The 14777-nt window shown below is 38.9% G+C and overlaps 1 non-coding gene across 1 annotated transcript; it reads left to right on the top strand.

Annotated features, from left to right (window-relative positions):
- Window positions 1–3107: 3107 nt before the first annotated feature.
- Window positions 3108–3216, top strand: LOC133041787 (U6 spliceosomal RNA). Its single transcript, XR_009689359.1, has one exon. It is a non-coding gene; the product is annotated as a U6 spliceosomal RNA (small nuclear RNA).
- The last annotated feature ends 11561 nt before the right edge of the window (window positions 3217–14777 follow it).

A 14777-nucleotide genomic window follows, 5' to 3' on the forward strand; every position in this document is an offset into this window, starting at 1 on the left:
AGACGCTTACTCCTTGGAAGGTAAGTTATGACCAACCTAGACAGCATATTAAAAAGTAGAGACATTACAGTGCCAACAAAGGTCTGTCTAGTCAAGGCTATGATTTTTCCAGTAGTCATGTATGGATGTGAGAGTTGGACTGTGAAGAAAGCCGAGCATCAAAGAACTGATGCTCTTGAACTGTGGTGTTGGAGAAGACTCTTGAGAGTCCCTTGGACTGCAAGGAGATCCAACCAGTCCATCCTAAAGGAGATCAGTCCTGGGTGTTCATTGGAAGGACTTATGCTGAAGCTGAAACTCCAATACTTTGGCCACTTGATGCAAAGAGGTGACTCATTTGAAAAGACCCTGATGCTGGGAAAGATTGAGGGCAGGAGGAGAAGGCGATGTCAGAAGATGAGATGGTTGGATGGCATCACCAACTCAATGGACTTGAGTTTGGGTGAACCCTGAGAGTTGGTTGGTGATGGACAGGGAGGCCTGGCATGCTGCGCTTCATGGGTTCACAAAGAGTCGGACACGACTGAGTGACTGAACTGAACTGAAGGAAAAATAGTTTTATGACTTATAATACATTCATAATTTGGAATATTATGCACTTGTTAAAAGAGTGATGATAAATATGTACTAAAATGGAAAAAAGTCTCAATTATATTAAGAGAAAAAAGCAAGTCATATATTATACTTACTGTATGATTCCATTTATTTATTATAAGATAATATACATATACATAAAAATTTATACACCTGTATTGGTACAGACTGGTACACAGAGACAGAGACAGGGGAAGGGACTGGGACGATAAAGAGGAACTTTAACATTAAACTATTATTGTACTTACTTAAACTGCTTTAGTGTTTTACAACATAAATGTATACATTGTATAAAAGAGAGAGAGGAAGAAAAGAAAAAAAATGACTCATTTCTTCTCAAATATTTAATATGTGAGAGTAAGCTACCTAATTAATTTTGTCTAGTATTTCATATTTAAGGATTGATATGATGAGTAAATCTGCATTATATTTTAAGTGAAAAAACAAGCAAACTAGCTTCTGACACAATCCACATAACTTGCCATAGATGTTAGCCAAAAAGTCAAAACTCCCTCAGTTCAAAATAACATTTCTTTTCTATCATGCTTAGGATCTTGGAATAATTTAATTCACCACAGTTGTTCTTCCTGAGTGAAAGTCCTAGGCTAATAGCAATGTTACTGTCTTTCAAAGAGTTTCTAGAAATATATTGGTCTTTATGCCTACATTTTCACTGGAAAAACTGTGCAGTCCACTATAAAATAAAAGCTTGATTATAGTTTTATTTTATACTTTAGTTAATGATAATACTTCATGACTTGGGATAAAGACTAAAAGAGTAAAATAACAGGTTGGCCCACGTTGTTGTAATTTAGGTTAATAAGACTCATTCTTGCAATAAGCTTCATATACTGAAAGATACGTATCAATTATTCACTGATGCGTTGAGAGATGGGAATAAGGAGACAATATCATCAAGTACAAAGGTGTGAGTTTTAACTCTTAAATTCTCAAGGAAAATTTCAAACTGATCTACTTATCTCTTGCTTCCTTTCCTACACTTCCCTCATAGCTCAGTCAACAAAGAATCTGCCTGCGATGCAGGAGACCCGGGTTCAATTCCCAGATTGGAAAGATCCCCTGGAGAAGGAAATGGCAACCCACTCTAGTATTCTTGCCTGGAAAATTCCATGGACAGAGGAAACTGGCAGGCTATAGTCGATGGGGTCGCAAGAGTCAGACATGACTTAGCGACTGAACTGCAACTAACCTGTTGCTTACTAATCAGATCAATTAACGAACACCTATTACAAGCAATGCCTTGGTAAATTCAGTAGAAGACACCAGCCAATACAAGACTGTGCTTTCTATCAAAGGACAGGGCTTCCCTAGTGGCTCAGACTGTAGAGTCTGCCTAAAGCTCAGGAGACCCAGGTTTGATCCCTGGGTCAGGAAGATCCCCTAGAGAAGGAAACAGCAACCCACTCCAGTATTCTTGGCTGGAAAATCCCACGGAAGGAAGGAGCCTGGCAGACTACAGTCCATGGAGTCAGACACAACTGAGTGACTTCACTTTCACTTTCACCTTCTATCAAAGGACAGGCACACATAAGATATTGTTGTTCAGTCACTAAGTCACGTCTGACTCTTTGGGACTCCATGGACTGCAGCACGCCAGGCCTCCCTATGGAAAGTCAAATCTAAGAAAGTCTAGTTTTGAATGCATTTAAGTGATTGTGCTAGAGTTAAGGATATCCAGAAGTCTTGCTCAGAGGCAGGGAATGTGATCCTTGTTCTCTGAGGACATATAGTCTAGTTTTGTTCACATGCAAAGGAAATCTACACTGTGAGGCTGTGTGATGCCAACTATTAATTGAATGGAACAGGTAAGTGTTATAGAAAGTCACAGAAAGGACACATTATTACTCTACTACACGTGGAGTAGTCAGGTAAACCTCACAGCTTGAGACAGGAGAGATCTAATAATGTTTAGGGCAGCTGGAAATATGTAACTGAAGCTTGGGTAAGCACACTAAGTTAAAGGTACATTTGTTGGAGTATTTGCATAAATGTGATAGAGAAGATTTCCACTAAGGAATATATAGTGAGAAGGAAAGGACAGTTAAAACTTGAAAAGAGTAAGACACTGTGAAAATAAGAACAGACAGATTTTTAAAAATAATAGAATATTTGGAAATTTAAAATGCAGTCATTAAAATAAAAATCTTATGGACTGATTAACAGCTTATGAAGAGATTAGTAAATGACGATTGTTGTTTTTTAGGTGCTAAGTGATGTCTGACTCTTTTGTGACAGCATGGACTGTAGCCCTTCAGGTTCATCAGGTTCCATGGGATTTTTCAGGTAAGAATACTGGAGGTAGGTTGCCATTTTCTTCTCCAGAGCATCTTCCCAACCCACGGATCAAATGTGCCTCCTGCATTGCAGGCAGATTTTTTTTTTAACCCCTGAGCCACCTGGGAAGATCTAGTAAATGAAGATATCTCTGAGAAAATTATACAGAAGTATGAAGAAGTAGGGAATGGAAAGTATGAATTAAGAAAAATGACAGGGTGCTCGCTTCGGCAGCACATATACTCAAAAATTGGAACGATACAGAGAAGATTAGCATGGCCCCTGCGCAAGTATGACATGCAAATTCGTGAAGCATTCCATATCAAAAAAAAAGAAAAAGAAAAAAGAAAAATGATAGGGACTTCCTTTGTGGTCCAGTGGTTGAGAGTCCGCCTTGCAATGCAGGAGACGCGGTTCAGTCCCTGGTCTGGGAGGATCCCATGTGCTGGGGAGCAGCTAAGCTTGTGTAGCATAACTGAGCCTGCGCATTGCAGCTACTGAAACCCGTGTGCCCTAGAGTCCGTCCTCTGCCACAAGAGAAGCCACTGCAATGAAAAGCCAGCACACCGTAGCTAGAGAGCAGCCCCCACTCTTTGCAACTAGAGAAAGCCTGATGCAGCAATGAAGACCCAGTGCAGTCAAAAATAACTAAATAAATAAAATAATAAAAGGAAAATGAGGTTAGGATGAGAGTTTAATATGTTATTCAGTAAGATTCCCAACAAGCAAGACAAGAAAGTGAGAGACAAATTTGATGAGATAATGGTTGATAATTTCAAAACTTTCAAAGAATTGATGAAATAGTGTCTCAAAGCTGATAATCACAAATCTTAAGCAAAATGAAAAGAAGCATACTCTAGGTACACTGTGATAAATTGGAATACTGCAAAAACAAAGATAAAATCTAGAAAGGAATCAGATATAAAAGATAGATTACTTGCAAATAACTAATGGATCAGCAGTAGGACAACAAAAGATTTCTCAAGAACAGTGTGGAAGCCAGAAGTTAATTAAACAGTATCTTCAAGGAGCTGAGGAAAAAACCAATAAACTTAGAATTTAATATGTAATTAAACTATCAATAGTTCCAAATAATGTAACTTTTCAGACAAAGATTGAGAAAATTTGCTTTTCATGATTTGTCAGTGAGAGACTAAAATATCCACATTAACTCTGTACATTGTTTAAAGATGTATTCACATATATTATACATGTATCATATGCAGTACATGTAAGTGGTATAATTATAAAAACAAGCATGGGAATGAAAACACCTAATTCAAACTAGTGTTTTCCTGTGAGAGAAGAGAATGGAGTTGGAGTTTCATTTGTATTTGTTAAGCTAGTGTATATGGGCATTCATTATATTTTTTGGACATTTTTTGGCTTACTTGAAATAAGTTTTAAAAGGGAGGATGGAGTTTTAAGAAACGAATGATCTACAATATAAAACATTACATGAGAAAATGAGAACAGGAAATTCCACAGATCTGAATACTTAAAGCCCCTTGAATATGCTGCAGAGAATTGTTTAAGAGAAAGGAGAATGAAAACATCCTTTCCAGCCTGCTTACATCTATTCCTGTCATTTCTTCCCTCCTGTTACAGTGAGAGATGTTCCTCTGCCCATCGAAGTTCAGTCTTTTCCCTATATAGTCTGGATCTTACCTCTCCCACCTTTTTGGAGCTCATATATTTACCCCTGTCTCTCCTGTATTTTCATTTTCTCCTTTTCTGCAAGTTCCTTTCCAATATTTAAACATGCTTAAATCTTTCCTGTTTTAAACTCCTATTCCACCTAATTGCTTCAAAACCAAATACTGCCTCTTTTCACTTTCACAATCCTATTTCTCTTGATGCTTTGGAACTGTGGTGTTGAAGAAGACTCTTGAGAGTCCCTTGGACAGCAAGGAAATCAAGCTAGTCAGTTGTAAAAGAAATCAGTCCTAAATATTCATTCGAATGACTGATGATGAAGCTAAATCTCCAATATGTTGGCCACCTGATGCAAAGAACTGACTCATTAGAAAAGACCCTGATGCTGGAAAGATTCAAGGCAGGAGGGGACGTGGACAACAGTGGATGAGATACTTGGATGGCATCACAGACTGAATTTGAGCACACTCCGGGAGTTGGTGACGGACAGGGAAGCCTGGCCTGCTGCAGTCCAAGGGGTTCCAAAGAGTCGGACACGATTGAGTGACTGAACTGAACTGAATTATCTTCTTCAGTCAAAGATCTTCAAAGAATTATTTCCAAGTAGTGTCTCAAAGTCTGTAACTCCTATTTACCTCTGAAACCACTCTAATGTAGCTCCTCTCCTCCCATTCCACAAAAAATTTTCTCAAGGTCACCAGTGATTTCTGTCTTGACCTTTTACAATTACTTATTATTTCACACTACTTCCTTTTTATTCATCATTATAATAAATGTAGTATTTCTTGAACATTTACCATATGCCAGGCATTGTTTTAGGGTTCCCCAGGTGGCGCTAGTGGTAAAGAAGCTGCCTGCCAATGTAGGAGACTTAAGAGATGTGGGTTTGATGCCCTGGAGAAAGAAATGGCAACCCACTCCAGTATTCTTGCCTGGAGAATCCTATGAACAGAGGAGCCTCTTGGGCTATGGTGCATAGGGTCACAAAGAGTTGGACACAAAGTACTTTATGTGCATTGTTGCCTTCTTGAAACTTCTCTTCCTTTAGTTTCCATGACATAACACTCCTCTGATTTTCCTTCTCAAGTAGATACTCTGGTTTCCTTACTCATCCTCATCTCTTTATCTTTAATAGAGATGAAGTTCCTCAAGGCATCATCTTTATTCTTCTAGTCTTCTCACTTTATGCCATAGTTCTTGCTTCCACTGATATACATCTATATATACACAGATGACTTTCAATTTTAGTTTCATCTCTTCCAGTAGTATTTAAGCATGTAGTTCTTCAAAAAGATAAGAACTCTTTTTTTTTTGGTTAAATGTAGCCACAATACCATTATCATATCTAAAACAAAATTAATAATAATTCCTTAATATTGGCAAATGCCTGCTCAGTTGGCAACTTCCCAGTTGTCTCATAAATATCATAAAATTCAGGTTCTAATCATGTTACTCACTTGGACCTCCTCAGTGGTACAGTGGTTAAGAATTCACCTGCCAGTGCAGGGGACACGGGTTCAACCCCTAGTTTGGGAAGATTCCACATGCTGCAGAGCAACTGGGCCCATGTGCCACAACTACTGAAGACTGCGTGCCCTAGAGCCCACATTCCGCAACTACTGAGTCTGCATGCTGCAGCAACTGAAGCTCATGTGCCTAGAGTCTGCACTGTGCAACAAGAGAAGCCACTGCAATGAGCCACCCACTTGCTGAAACTGGAGAAAACCAATGTGCAGCAGCAAAGACCCAGGACAACCAGAAAGAAAATAATAATAATTTTTAAAAAATTACTCACTTGATTGCAAGCCTTTAGTGGTTTCTCAGTATTCTTAGAATAAAGAACAAAATCTGTAACCCATCCTGCAGATACTGCATGATTTTCCCTGGTTTATCTAGTCAGTCAGATCAATAGAATTGAAGCTCAGTTTAGTTCAGTGGCTCAGTTGTGTCCCACTCTTTGGCACCCCATGAATTGCAGCACGCCAGGCTTCCCTGTCCATCACCAAGTCCTGGAGCGTGCTCAAATTCAGACGGTGATGCCATCCAACTATCTCATCCTCTGCCATCCCCTTCCCCTCCTGCCTTCAATCTTTCCAGCATCAGGGTCTTTTCTAATGAGTCAGTTCTTTGCATCAGGTGGCCAAAGTATTGGAGCTTCAGCTTCATCATCAGTCCTTCCAATGAATGTTCAGGACTGCTTTCCTTTATGATTGACTGGTTTGATCTCCTTGCAGTCCAAGAGACTCTCAAGAGTCTTCTCCAACACCATAGTTCAAAAGCATCAATTGTTTGGTGCTCAGCTTTTCTTTATAGTCCAATTCACATCCATACATGACTACTGGAAAAACCATAGAATTGAAGCTAGAAGGCTAAAATGTTGCTTCACATCTATTATCTTGAGTTGACATCTAATTAATAATAATAAGTCAAAAAGAAAAAAGAAATTGGACACTCATGGTGAAATTTTAGTCTTTTGGAGCGTGTTTTGACCAAAACATGGAAGTTCAGAAATAATGATGAGGGAAATGATGCAGACCTGCTCAGCTAAGGTAAAGACTCTAATGGAAGGACCTCAACAAACATTATCCTGGGCAAGTCTGCCATGTCCACTACACAGCAAACTCTCAGGGTTTGGAGAAAATCCAATACAATTTAAATTGTTTTGTTATCCCTGGACAACCTTTACAAGGACAGACTGCCTAGACAGACATCTTTACTATCAGCTAATTAGTTTACCTCTAAAGATGTGCAGACATGACTTAGTCTTCTGAGGCTGTCTACAGTTCTTTTCTCATAAGTGCAGTTTTTGCCTTTGTTCCTTGAGAGCAGTCTAATGACTGTCTCCCTATACATGAAAAATTTTGTTTGTAGGTAAATAACTAAGTGTCTCTGAGTTGTTCTTTGATAATAAAAGCTTAGTCATGCTCTCAAATCTGTTCTTCCTCCACTCTTTCTCACCTTAATACTTCCACCAGCTCAGTTATTCAAGATGGATATCTGGGAATATTTTCAATGCTTTCTTGTCCCTCATGCCTGGCTCCTTCCAATATCCAGTTCTTCACCAAGATTGAATCTGCTTTCACAATACATCTTGATAGAAACCACTATAGTCTGAGCCAAAACCATGTATTGTTTGGGCTTTTGAAACATTGTCCTAATTGGTCCTATTTGCTTTCCATACATTTATCTCCTTCCATTTCATTTCTCCAGGGATTCAGAATGTTCTTTTAAAACCATGTGTCTTATCACATACCGTTCCCTGTTTAAGTACTTCAGATGGGTTCTATTATACCTATGATAAAATGGTAAATCCTAAATTCTTAACATGTCCTACTGTTGCACAAGGCCCTGCTTTATCTGGCCCCCCCACACGCCTCTAATCTCATGTGGTACTGTTGTCTCAACATTGTAAATTGGCTATCTGCCAATACAAAATAAAATGTTTTTAAAAAGTAAAATAAAATAAGCTCTTGGTGTAAAAAATTCTTTATAATAAGGGTATAGCACATATTAATTGCAGATAATAAATACTTATTTTGAACAAATGAATGAGTGAGATGTTTGGGGAAGCATTTAGATCAGTGCATGACAGACAGTACTTAATTTGATTTTCCTTTTTCATTTTAAACATCTACATTGTCAGGAAGATCCCCTGTCAGGAAGATCTACATTGTCAGGAAATGGCAACCCACTCCAGTATTCTTGCCTTGAGAATTCCATGAACAGAGCAGCCTGGCAGGCTATAATCCATGGGGTCGCAAAGAGTTGATGCAACTGAGTGACTATCATTCACGTTAGATATTGGTATTTTACTTAATGGAATGCTGTTAGGTTTTTAAAAAACTATGTGTTTTAAATCTTTTAGATGGCTACAGATGTCCACAGGGCTTTCCCGGTGGCTCAGTGGTGGAGAATTCACCTGTGGTGCAGGAGACAGGAGACACAAGTTCAGTCCTTGGGTTGGGAAGATCCCTTGGAGGAGTGCATGACAGCTCACTCCAATATTGCCTGTAGAATCCCATGGATAGAGGAGCCTGGCAGGCTGCAGTCCATAGGGTTGCAGAGTCAGATAGGATTTAATGCATGACTTAGCATGCATGAATGCACAGATGCCCACTAGATGTCAGCCTAACCCAGAATATTAATTCCTAAGAGCATCAGGTATTGAGCATGATTCCAGTGTTCAACAGGGCTGTTAGATTCCCATATTTTAAATTTAGTGAAGGATAATATTTTGTGGATACTTTTGAATTTGAGACTGTTGATGCTCCATGCTTATATATTGAGTACTGAGGATATAATTCTCTTGTGTTGTAGAGGGTTAGAGAAATTTTGGATTATCAAAGAACTCTACCAATAATAAAATACTTATGAAATATAATAATAAGGTAATAATAACTCCTGATATTTTTCAGCACCACTTACATGCCAGCTCAGTTCAGTTCAGTTCAGTCACTCAGTCGTGTCCGACTCTTTGTTACCTCCTGAACTGCAGCACGCCAGGCCTCCCTGTCCATCACCAACTCCCGGAGTCCACCCAAACTCATGTCCATTGAGTCGGTGATGCCATCCAGCCATCTCATCCTCTGTCATCTCCTTCTCCTCCTGCCCTCAATCTTTCCCAGCATCAGGGTCTTCTCAAATGAGTCAGCTCTTCGCATCAAGTGGCCAAAGTATTGGAGTTTCAGCTTCAACATCAGTCCTTCCAATGAACACCCAGGACTGATCTCCTTTAGGAGGGACTGGTTGGATCTCCTTGCAGTCCAAGGGACTCTCAAGAGTCTTCTCCAACACCACAGTTCAAAAGCATCAATTCTTTGGTGCTAGCTTTCTTTATAGTCCAACTCTCACATCCATTCATGACTACTGGAAAAACCGTAGCCTTGACTAGACGGACCTTTGTTGGCAATGTAATGTCTCTGCTTTTTTTTTTTTTTTTTGTCTCTGCTTTTTAATATGCTATCTAGGTTGGTCATAACTATCCTTCCAAGGAGTAAGTGTCTTTTAATTTCATGGCTGCAATCACCATCTGCAGTCATTTTGGAGCCCCCCAAAATAAAGTCAGCCACTGTTTCCACTGTTTCCCCATCTATTTGCCATGAAGTGATGGGACCAGATGCCATGATCTTAGTTTTCTGAATGTTGAGCTTTAAGCCAGCTTTCTCACTCTCCTCTTTTACTTTCATCAAGAGGCTCTTTAGTTCTTCTTCACTTTCTGCCAGAAGAGTGGTGTCATCTGCATATCTGAGGTTATTGATACTTCTCCCAGCAATCTTGATTCCAGCTTATGCTTCCTCCAGCCCAGCGTTTCTCATGATGTACTCTGCATATAAGTTAAATAAGCAGGGTGACAATATATAGCCTTGATGTACTCCTTTTCCTATTTGGAACTGGTCCATTGTTCCATGTCCAGTTGTAACTGTTGCTTCCTGACCTGCATACAGATTTCTCAAGAGGCAGGTCAGGCGGTCTGGTATTCCCATTTGTTTCAGAATTTTCCACATGCCAGACACTTAGCTAAATGCTTAAATGTTTTATCTCATTAATCTCAACTAATAAATTAATACAGTAACTAAAGGTATCTTAATTTATTATAAAATCTTACAGAATAAATAGTATTACTAACCCCATTCAAAAAATGGAGTTTAAAGAGGTTGAGTAACTATTCTTAAGAACTCCAAAAGACATAGAATAACATATCATAATTATTTATAAAAATAAATATTTATAAAAAACAAAGACATTTTAACAATGGGGGACTTAAGCTTCCCTGGTGGCTTAGATGGTAAAGTGTCTGCCCACAATGTGGGAGACCCGGGTTCAATCCCTGGGTCCGGAAGATCCCCTGGAGAAGGAAATGGCAACCCACTCCAGTACTCTTGCCTGGAAAATTCCATGGATGGAGGAGCCTGGTAGGCTACAGTCCATGGAGTTGCAAAGTCAGACACGACTGAGTGAGTTCACTTTCATTTAACATTTGTTGCCACTTGGAATTCAGGATTTTGTTTATATGACAACTAAATGAATGAATGTTCAAACTACCATACAATTGTGCTCATTTCAGATGCCAGCAAGGTAATGCTCAAAATCCTCCAATCTAGGCTTCAACAGTATGTGAACCAAGAACTTTCTTTTTGCTGTCATGAGATAGGCCTGTCTCACAAATACATCACATTTTGTTTGTCTAGCCTGCTACAGGGGGACAGTTAGATTGCTTCCACTTTTCACTCTTAAAAATTATGCTGTTAAAAAATTATGCTGTTGTGTATGTCTTTTTGTATTCTAGAACATAAATATAAAGATCTTTAAGAGATCTATCTTCTTGAAGATAAGATAGATCTTCTTTAAGAAATCTATCTATAAATGTCTGCTTTTTTTTTTTCATGAAAACTTGATGGATGTTATTGGGTGGAAATAGTATCTTTTTATTTTTAAAATCTGCATTTCTTTGGTTGACTTTGAGATTGAGATTCTTTTCCTAAGGTGACTGGCCTTTTAATTTTTCTTCTCCATATATTGACAATTCATATCCTTTGCCCGTTCTGGTGCAATTGTTGAAGTGTTGATTTTTTCTTTCTTTTTATCCCCCTTCATTTTAATTGAATCTGAAAATACCTGCCTACCTCTTAATTTGTCATAAACCTTCAGTGTCTTTAAATTATTGTTTTCACTATCTTAATTTCTTTGTAATTAAAATTCAAATAACTGAAATCTTAGCATTGAGTATTTTAATATATGATTGTGATGTATTTCTTCATTTATTCAGCTTTTTAATTATTATTACTAATTTGTTGTTGTTAAGTTTCTAATGTCATGTCTGCCTCTTTGTGACTACATGGAATGCAGCATGCCAGGCTTCCCTATCCTTCACCATCTCCCAGAGTATGCTCAAACTCAAGTCCATTGAATCAGTGATGCCATCCAACCATCACATCCTCTTTCATCCCCTTCTCCTCCTGCCTTCAATCTTTCCCAGCAACAGGGTCTTTTCAAATGAGTTGGCTCTTTGCATCAGGTGGCCAAAGTATTAGAGCTTCAGCTTTAGTGCCAGTCCTTCCAATGAATATTCAGGGTTAATTTCCTTTAGGATTGACTGGTTTAACCTCCTTGCTGTCCAAGGGACATGAATTTTGTGAATTGTTTTAATATCTAGGACAGAAATTCTTCCATTTTACTTTTTCAAAATTAGATTAGTTTTTCATGAACTTTTATTTAATCTAATTCAGATGATGTGCTTGTTAAATCTAGAATTTTTATTGAAGTTGATTTATTGAAGTATTGCCATAAAATGAATTACTTCATAACTTTGTGGATAAAACAACAATAAATAGTTTTAAATAAATAAATCTCTTAGCTCTGTGGATCAGGAATGCAAAAGCAGCTTAGTTGAATGATTCTGGCTTGAGGTCTGTCATAAGATTGCAACCAAGATGTCAACAGGGGCCACAGTCATCTAAAGGTTTGGGGCTGGGGGGTTCCTCTCCAAGTAGGTTCACTCACATAGCTGTCAAGTTGATACTTACAAGTTGGCAGCATCAGCTTCTTGTCACATCAGTCTTGTGATAGAGCTTCTTGAGTATGGTTACAACATGGAGGCTGATGTATGCTAGAGCAAGTAATGCAGGAGATAGCAAGGTAGAAGTTGCAATGTTATTTATATCCTAGTCTCAGAAGTCACATCCCAACATTCCTACAATATCCTATTGATTGCACAGGACAGCTCTCCTCAGTGTGGGAGGGGACTACATCAGGAAGGTCATACTGGAGGCTGTGTAACTCAGTCCACCCTCTGACTGCCAATTATTAATATCCCCACACACGTCAGCAAATTTCGAAAACTCAGCAGTGTCTACAGGACCCGAAAAGATCAGTTTTCATTCCAATCCCAAAGAAGGGCAATGCCAAGGAATGTTCAAACAACCATACAGTTACGCTCATTTCACATGCTTACAAGGTTATGCTCAAAATCCTGCAAGCTTGGCCTCAGCAGTATGTGAACTGAGAAAGTCCAGATGTACAAGCTGAGTTTCTAAGAGGTAGAGGACCAGAAGTTGAATTGCCAGCATTTGTTGGCTCATAGAGAAAGCAAGGGAATTCCAGGAAAACATCTACTTCTTCTTCACTGATTACCCCAAAGCCTTTGAGTGTGTGGGTGACAATGAGCTGTGGAAAATTCTTAAAGAGATGGAAATACCAGACCACCTTACTTGTGTCCTATGAAACCTGTATGTGGGTCAAGAAGTGACAGTTAGAACCGGACACGGAACAAATGACTGGTTCCAAATTGGAAAATGAGTATGACAAGGCTGTATGTTGTCACCCTGCTTATTTAACTTACATGCAGAGTACATCATGAGAAACACTGGGCTGGATGAAGCACAAGCTGGAACAAGATTTCCAGGAGAAATAACAACCTCAGATATGCAAATGATACCCCTCTAATGTCAGAAAGTGAAGAGGAACTAAAGAGCCTCTTGATGAGGGTAAAAGAGGACAGTAAAAAATCTAGCTTGAAACTCAACATCCAAAAAACTAAGATCATGGCATCTGGTCCCATCACTTCATGGCAAATAGAAGGGGGAAAAATTGGAAACAATGACAGACTTTATTTTCTTGGGCTCCAAAATCACTGTGGATAGTGACTACAGTCATGAAATTAAAAGATGCATACTCCTAGGAAGGAAAGCTATGATAAACCTAGACAGCATATTAAAGAGCAGAGATATCACTTTGCTGACAAAGGTCAGTCTAGTCAAAGCTATGGTTTTTCTAGTAGTCATGTACAGTTGTGAGTTGGACCATAAAGAAGGCTGAGCACTGAATTGATGCATTTGAGTTATGATGCTGGAGAAGATGCTTGAGAGTCCCTTGGACAGCAAGGAGATCAAACCAGTCAATCCTAAAGGAAATCAACCCTGAATATTCATTGGAAGGACTGATGCTGAAACTGAAGCTCCAATACTTTGGCCCCTGATGTGAGGAGCCGACTCATTGGAAAAGACCCAGATGCTGGGAAAGATGGAAGGCAAAAGGAGAAGGAGGCGGCAGAGGATGAGATGGTTAGACAGCATCACTGAATCAATGGACATGAATTTGAGCAAACTCTGGGAGATAGCGGAGGACAGAGGAGCCTGGCATGCTGCAGTTCATGGGGTCGCAAAGAGTCAGAGATGGTTTAGCGATTGAACAACAGCATGCAAAATAGACTCACCCTTCTCACAAGACTCTTCTAACCTCATCCCACTACAGAATCAGCTTGAAGTCCAGAATCTCATCTAAATTAGGTCCAGAGGTCATGAGGCTTCTTGGGTATATTTCTTAAGTACAGTTTTTTGAGTACAGTTTCTTTTGATTTGGAGATTTGTGGACTTAAGAGAGGGAGACAAGAATGACTGAGGGTCAGTCTTAAAAGATGCTGCTGCTGCTGCTGCTGCTACGTCGCTTCAGTCGTGTCCGACTCTGTGCGACCCCATAGACGGCAGCCCACCAGGATCCCCTGTCCCCGGGATTCTCCAGGCAAGAACAGTGGAGTGGGTTGCCATTTCCTTCGCCAGTGCATGAAAGTGAAAAGTGAAAGTGGGTTGCCATTTCCTGCTCCAGCTTAAAGATGACTATCACAAAATTTCACTTAACATTTATTGTAAGACAGGTCTGTTGGAGACTAATTCCTTCTGTTTTTGTTTGAGAAAGTATTTCTTCACTTTTATTTTTTTGTTTGGAATGAAAGAGCCTTTAAATTCTATAATGCATTACAATTTTCAAAAGTTTTATATATATGATTTTATATAATGTCTTAATAAGCCCTTTTCAGCCCTCTACCCCTATATTGCCTTACCCCTTTCCTTCTCACGCTAATAACTACTAACTTGTTCTTTATGTCTGTGAGTTTGCTTCTTTTTTGTTTTATTCTCTAGTTTGTTATATTTTTAAGATTCCACTTATGAATATCATATATGAATATGAATTTCATGTGAATATCATACAGTATTTGTTTTTGTTTGTCTGACTTACTTCACATTAACATAATGCCCTCCAGACCCATCCATGCTGCTGCAAGTGGCAAAATTTCATTCTCTTTTATGGCTTTGTAGTATTCCATGGAATGTATGTATATATACACCACATCTTTCTTCATTCACCTGTTGATGAACACTTAGGTTGCTTTCATACTTTGGCAAATGTAAATAACACTTCTGTGAACATTGGGGTGCATATATCTTTTCAAATAAGTG

Source organism: Dama dama, chromosome 20, assembly GCF_033118175.1.
Source record: "Dama dama isolate Ldn47 chromosome 20, ASM3311817v1, whole genome shotgun sequence".
Taxonomy (NCBI): domain Eukaryota; kingdom Metazoa; phylum Chordata; class Mammalia; order Artiodactyla; family Cervidae; genus Dama; species Dama dama.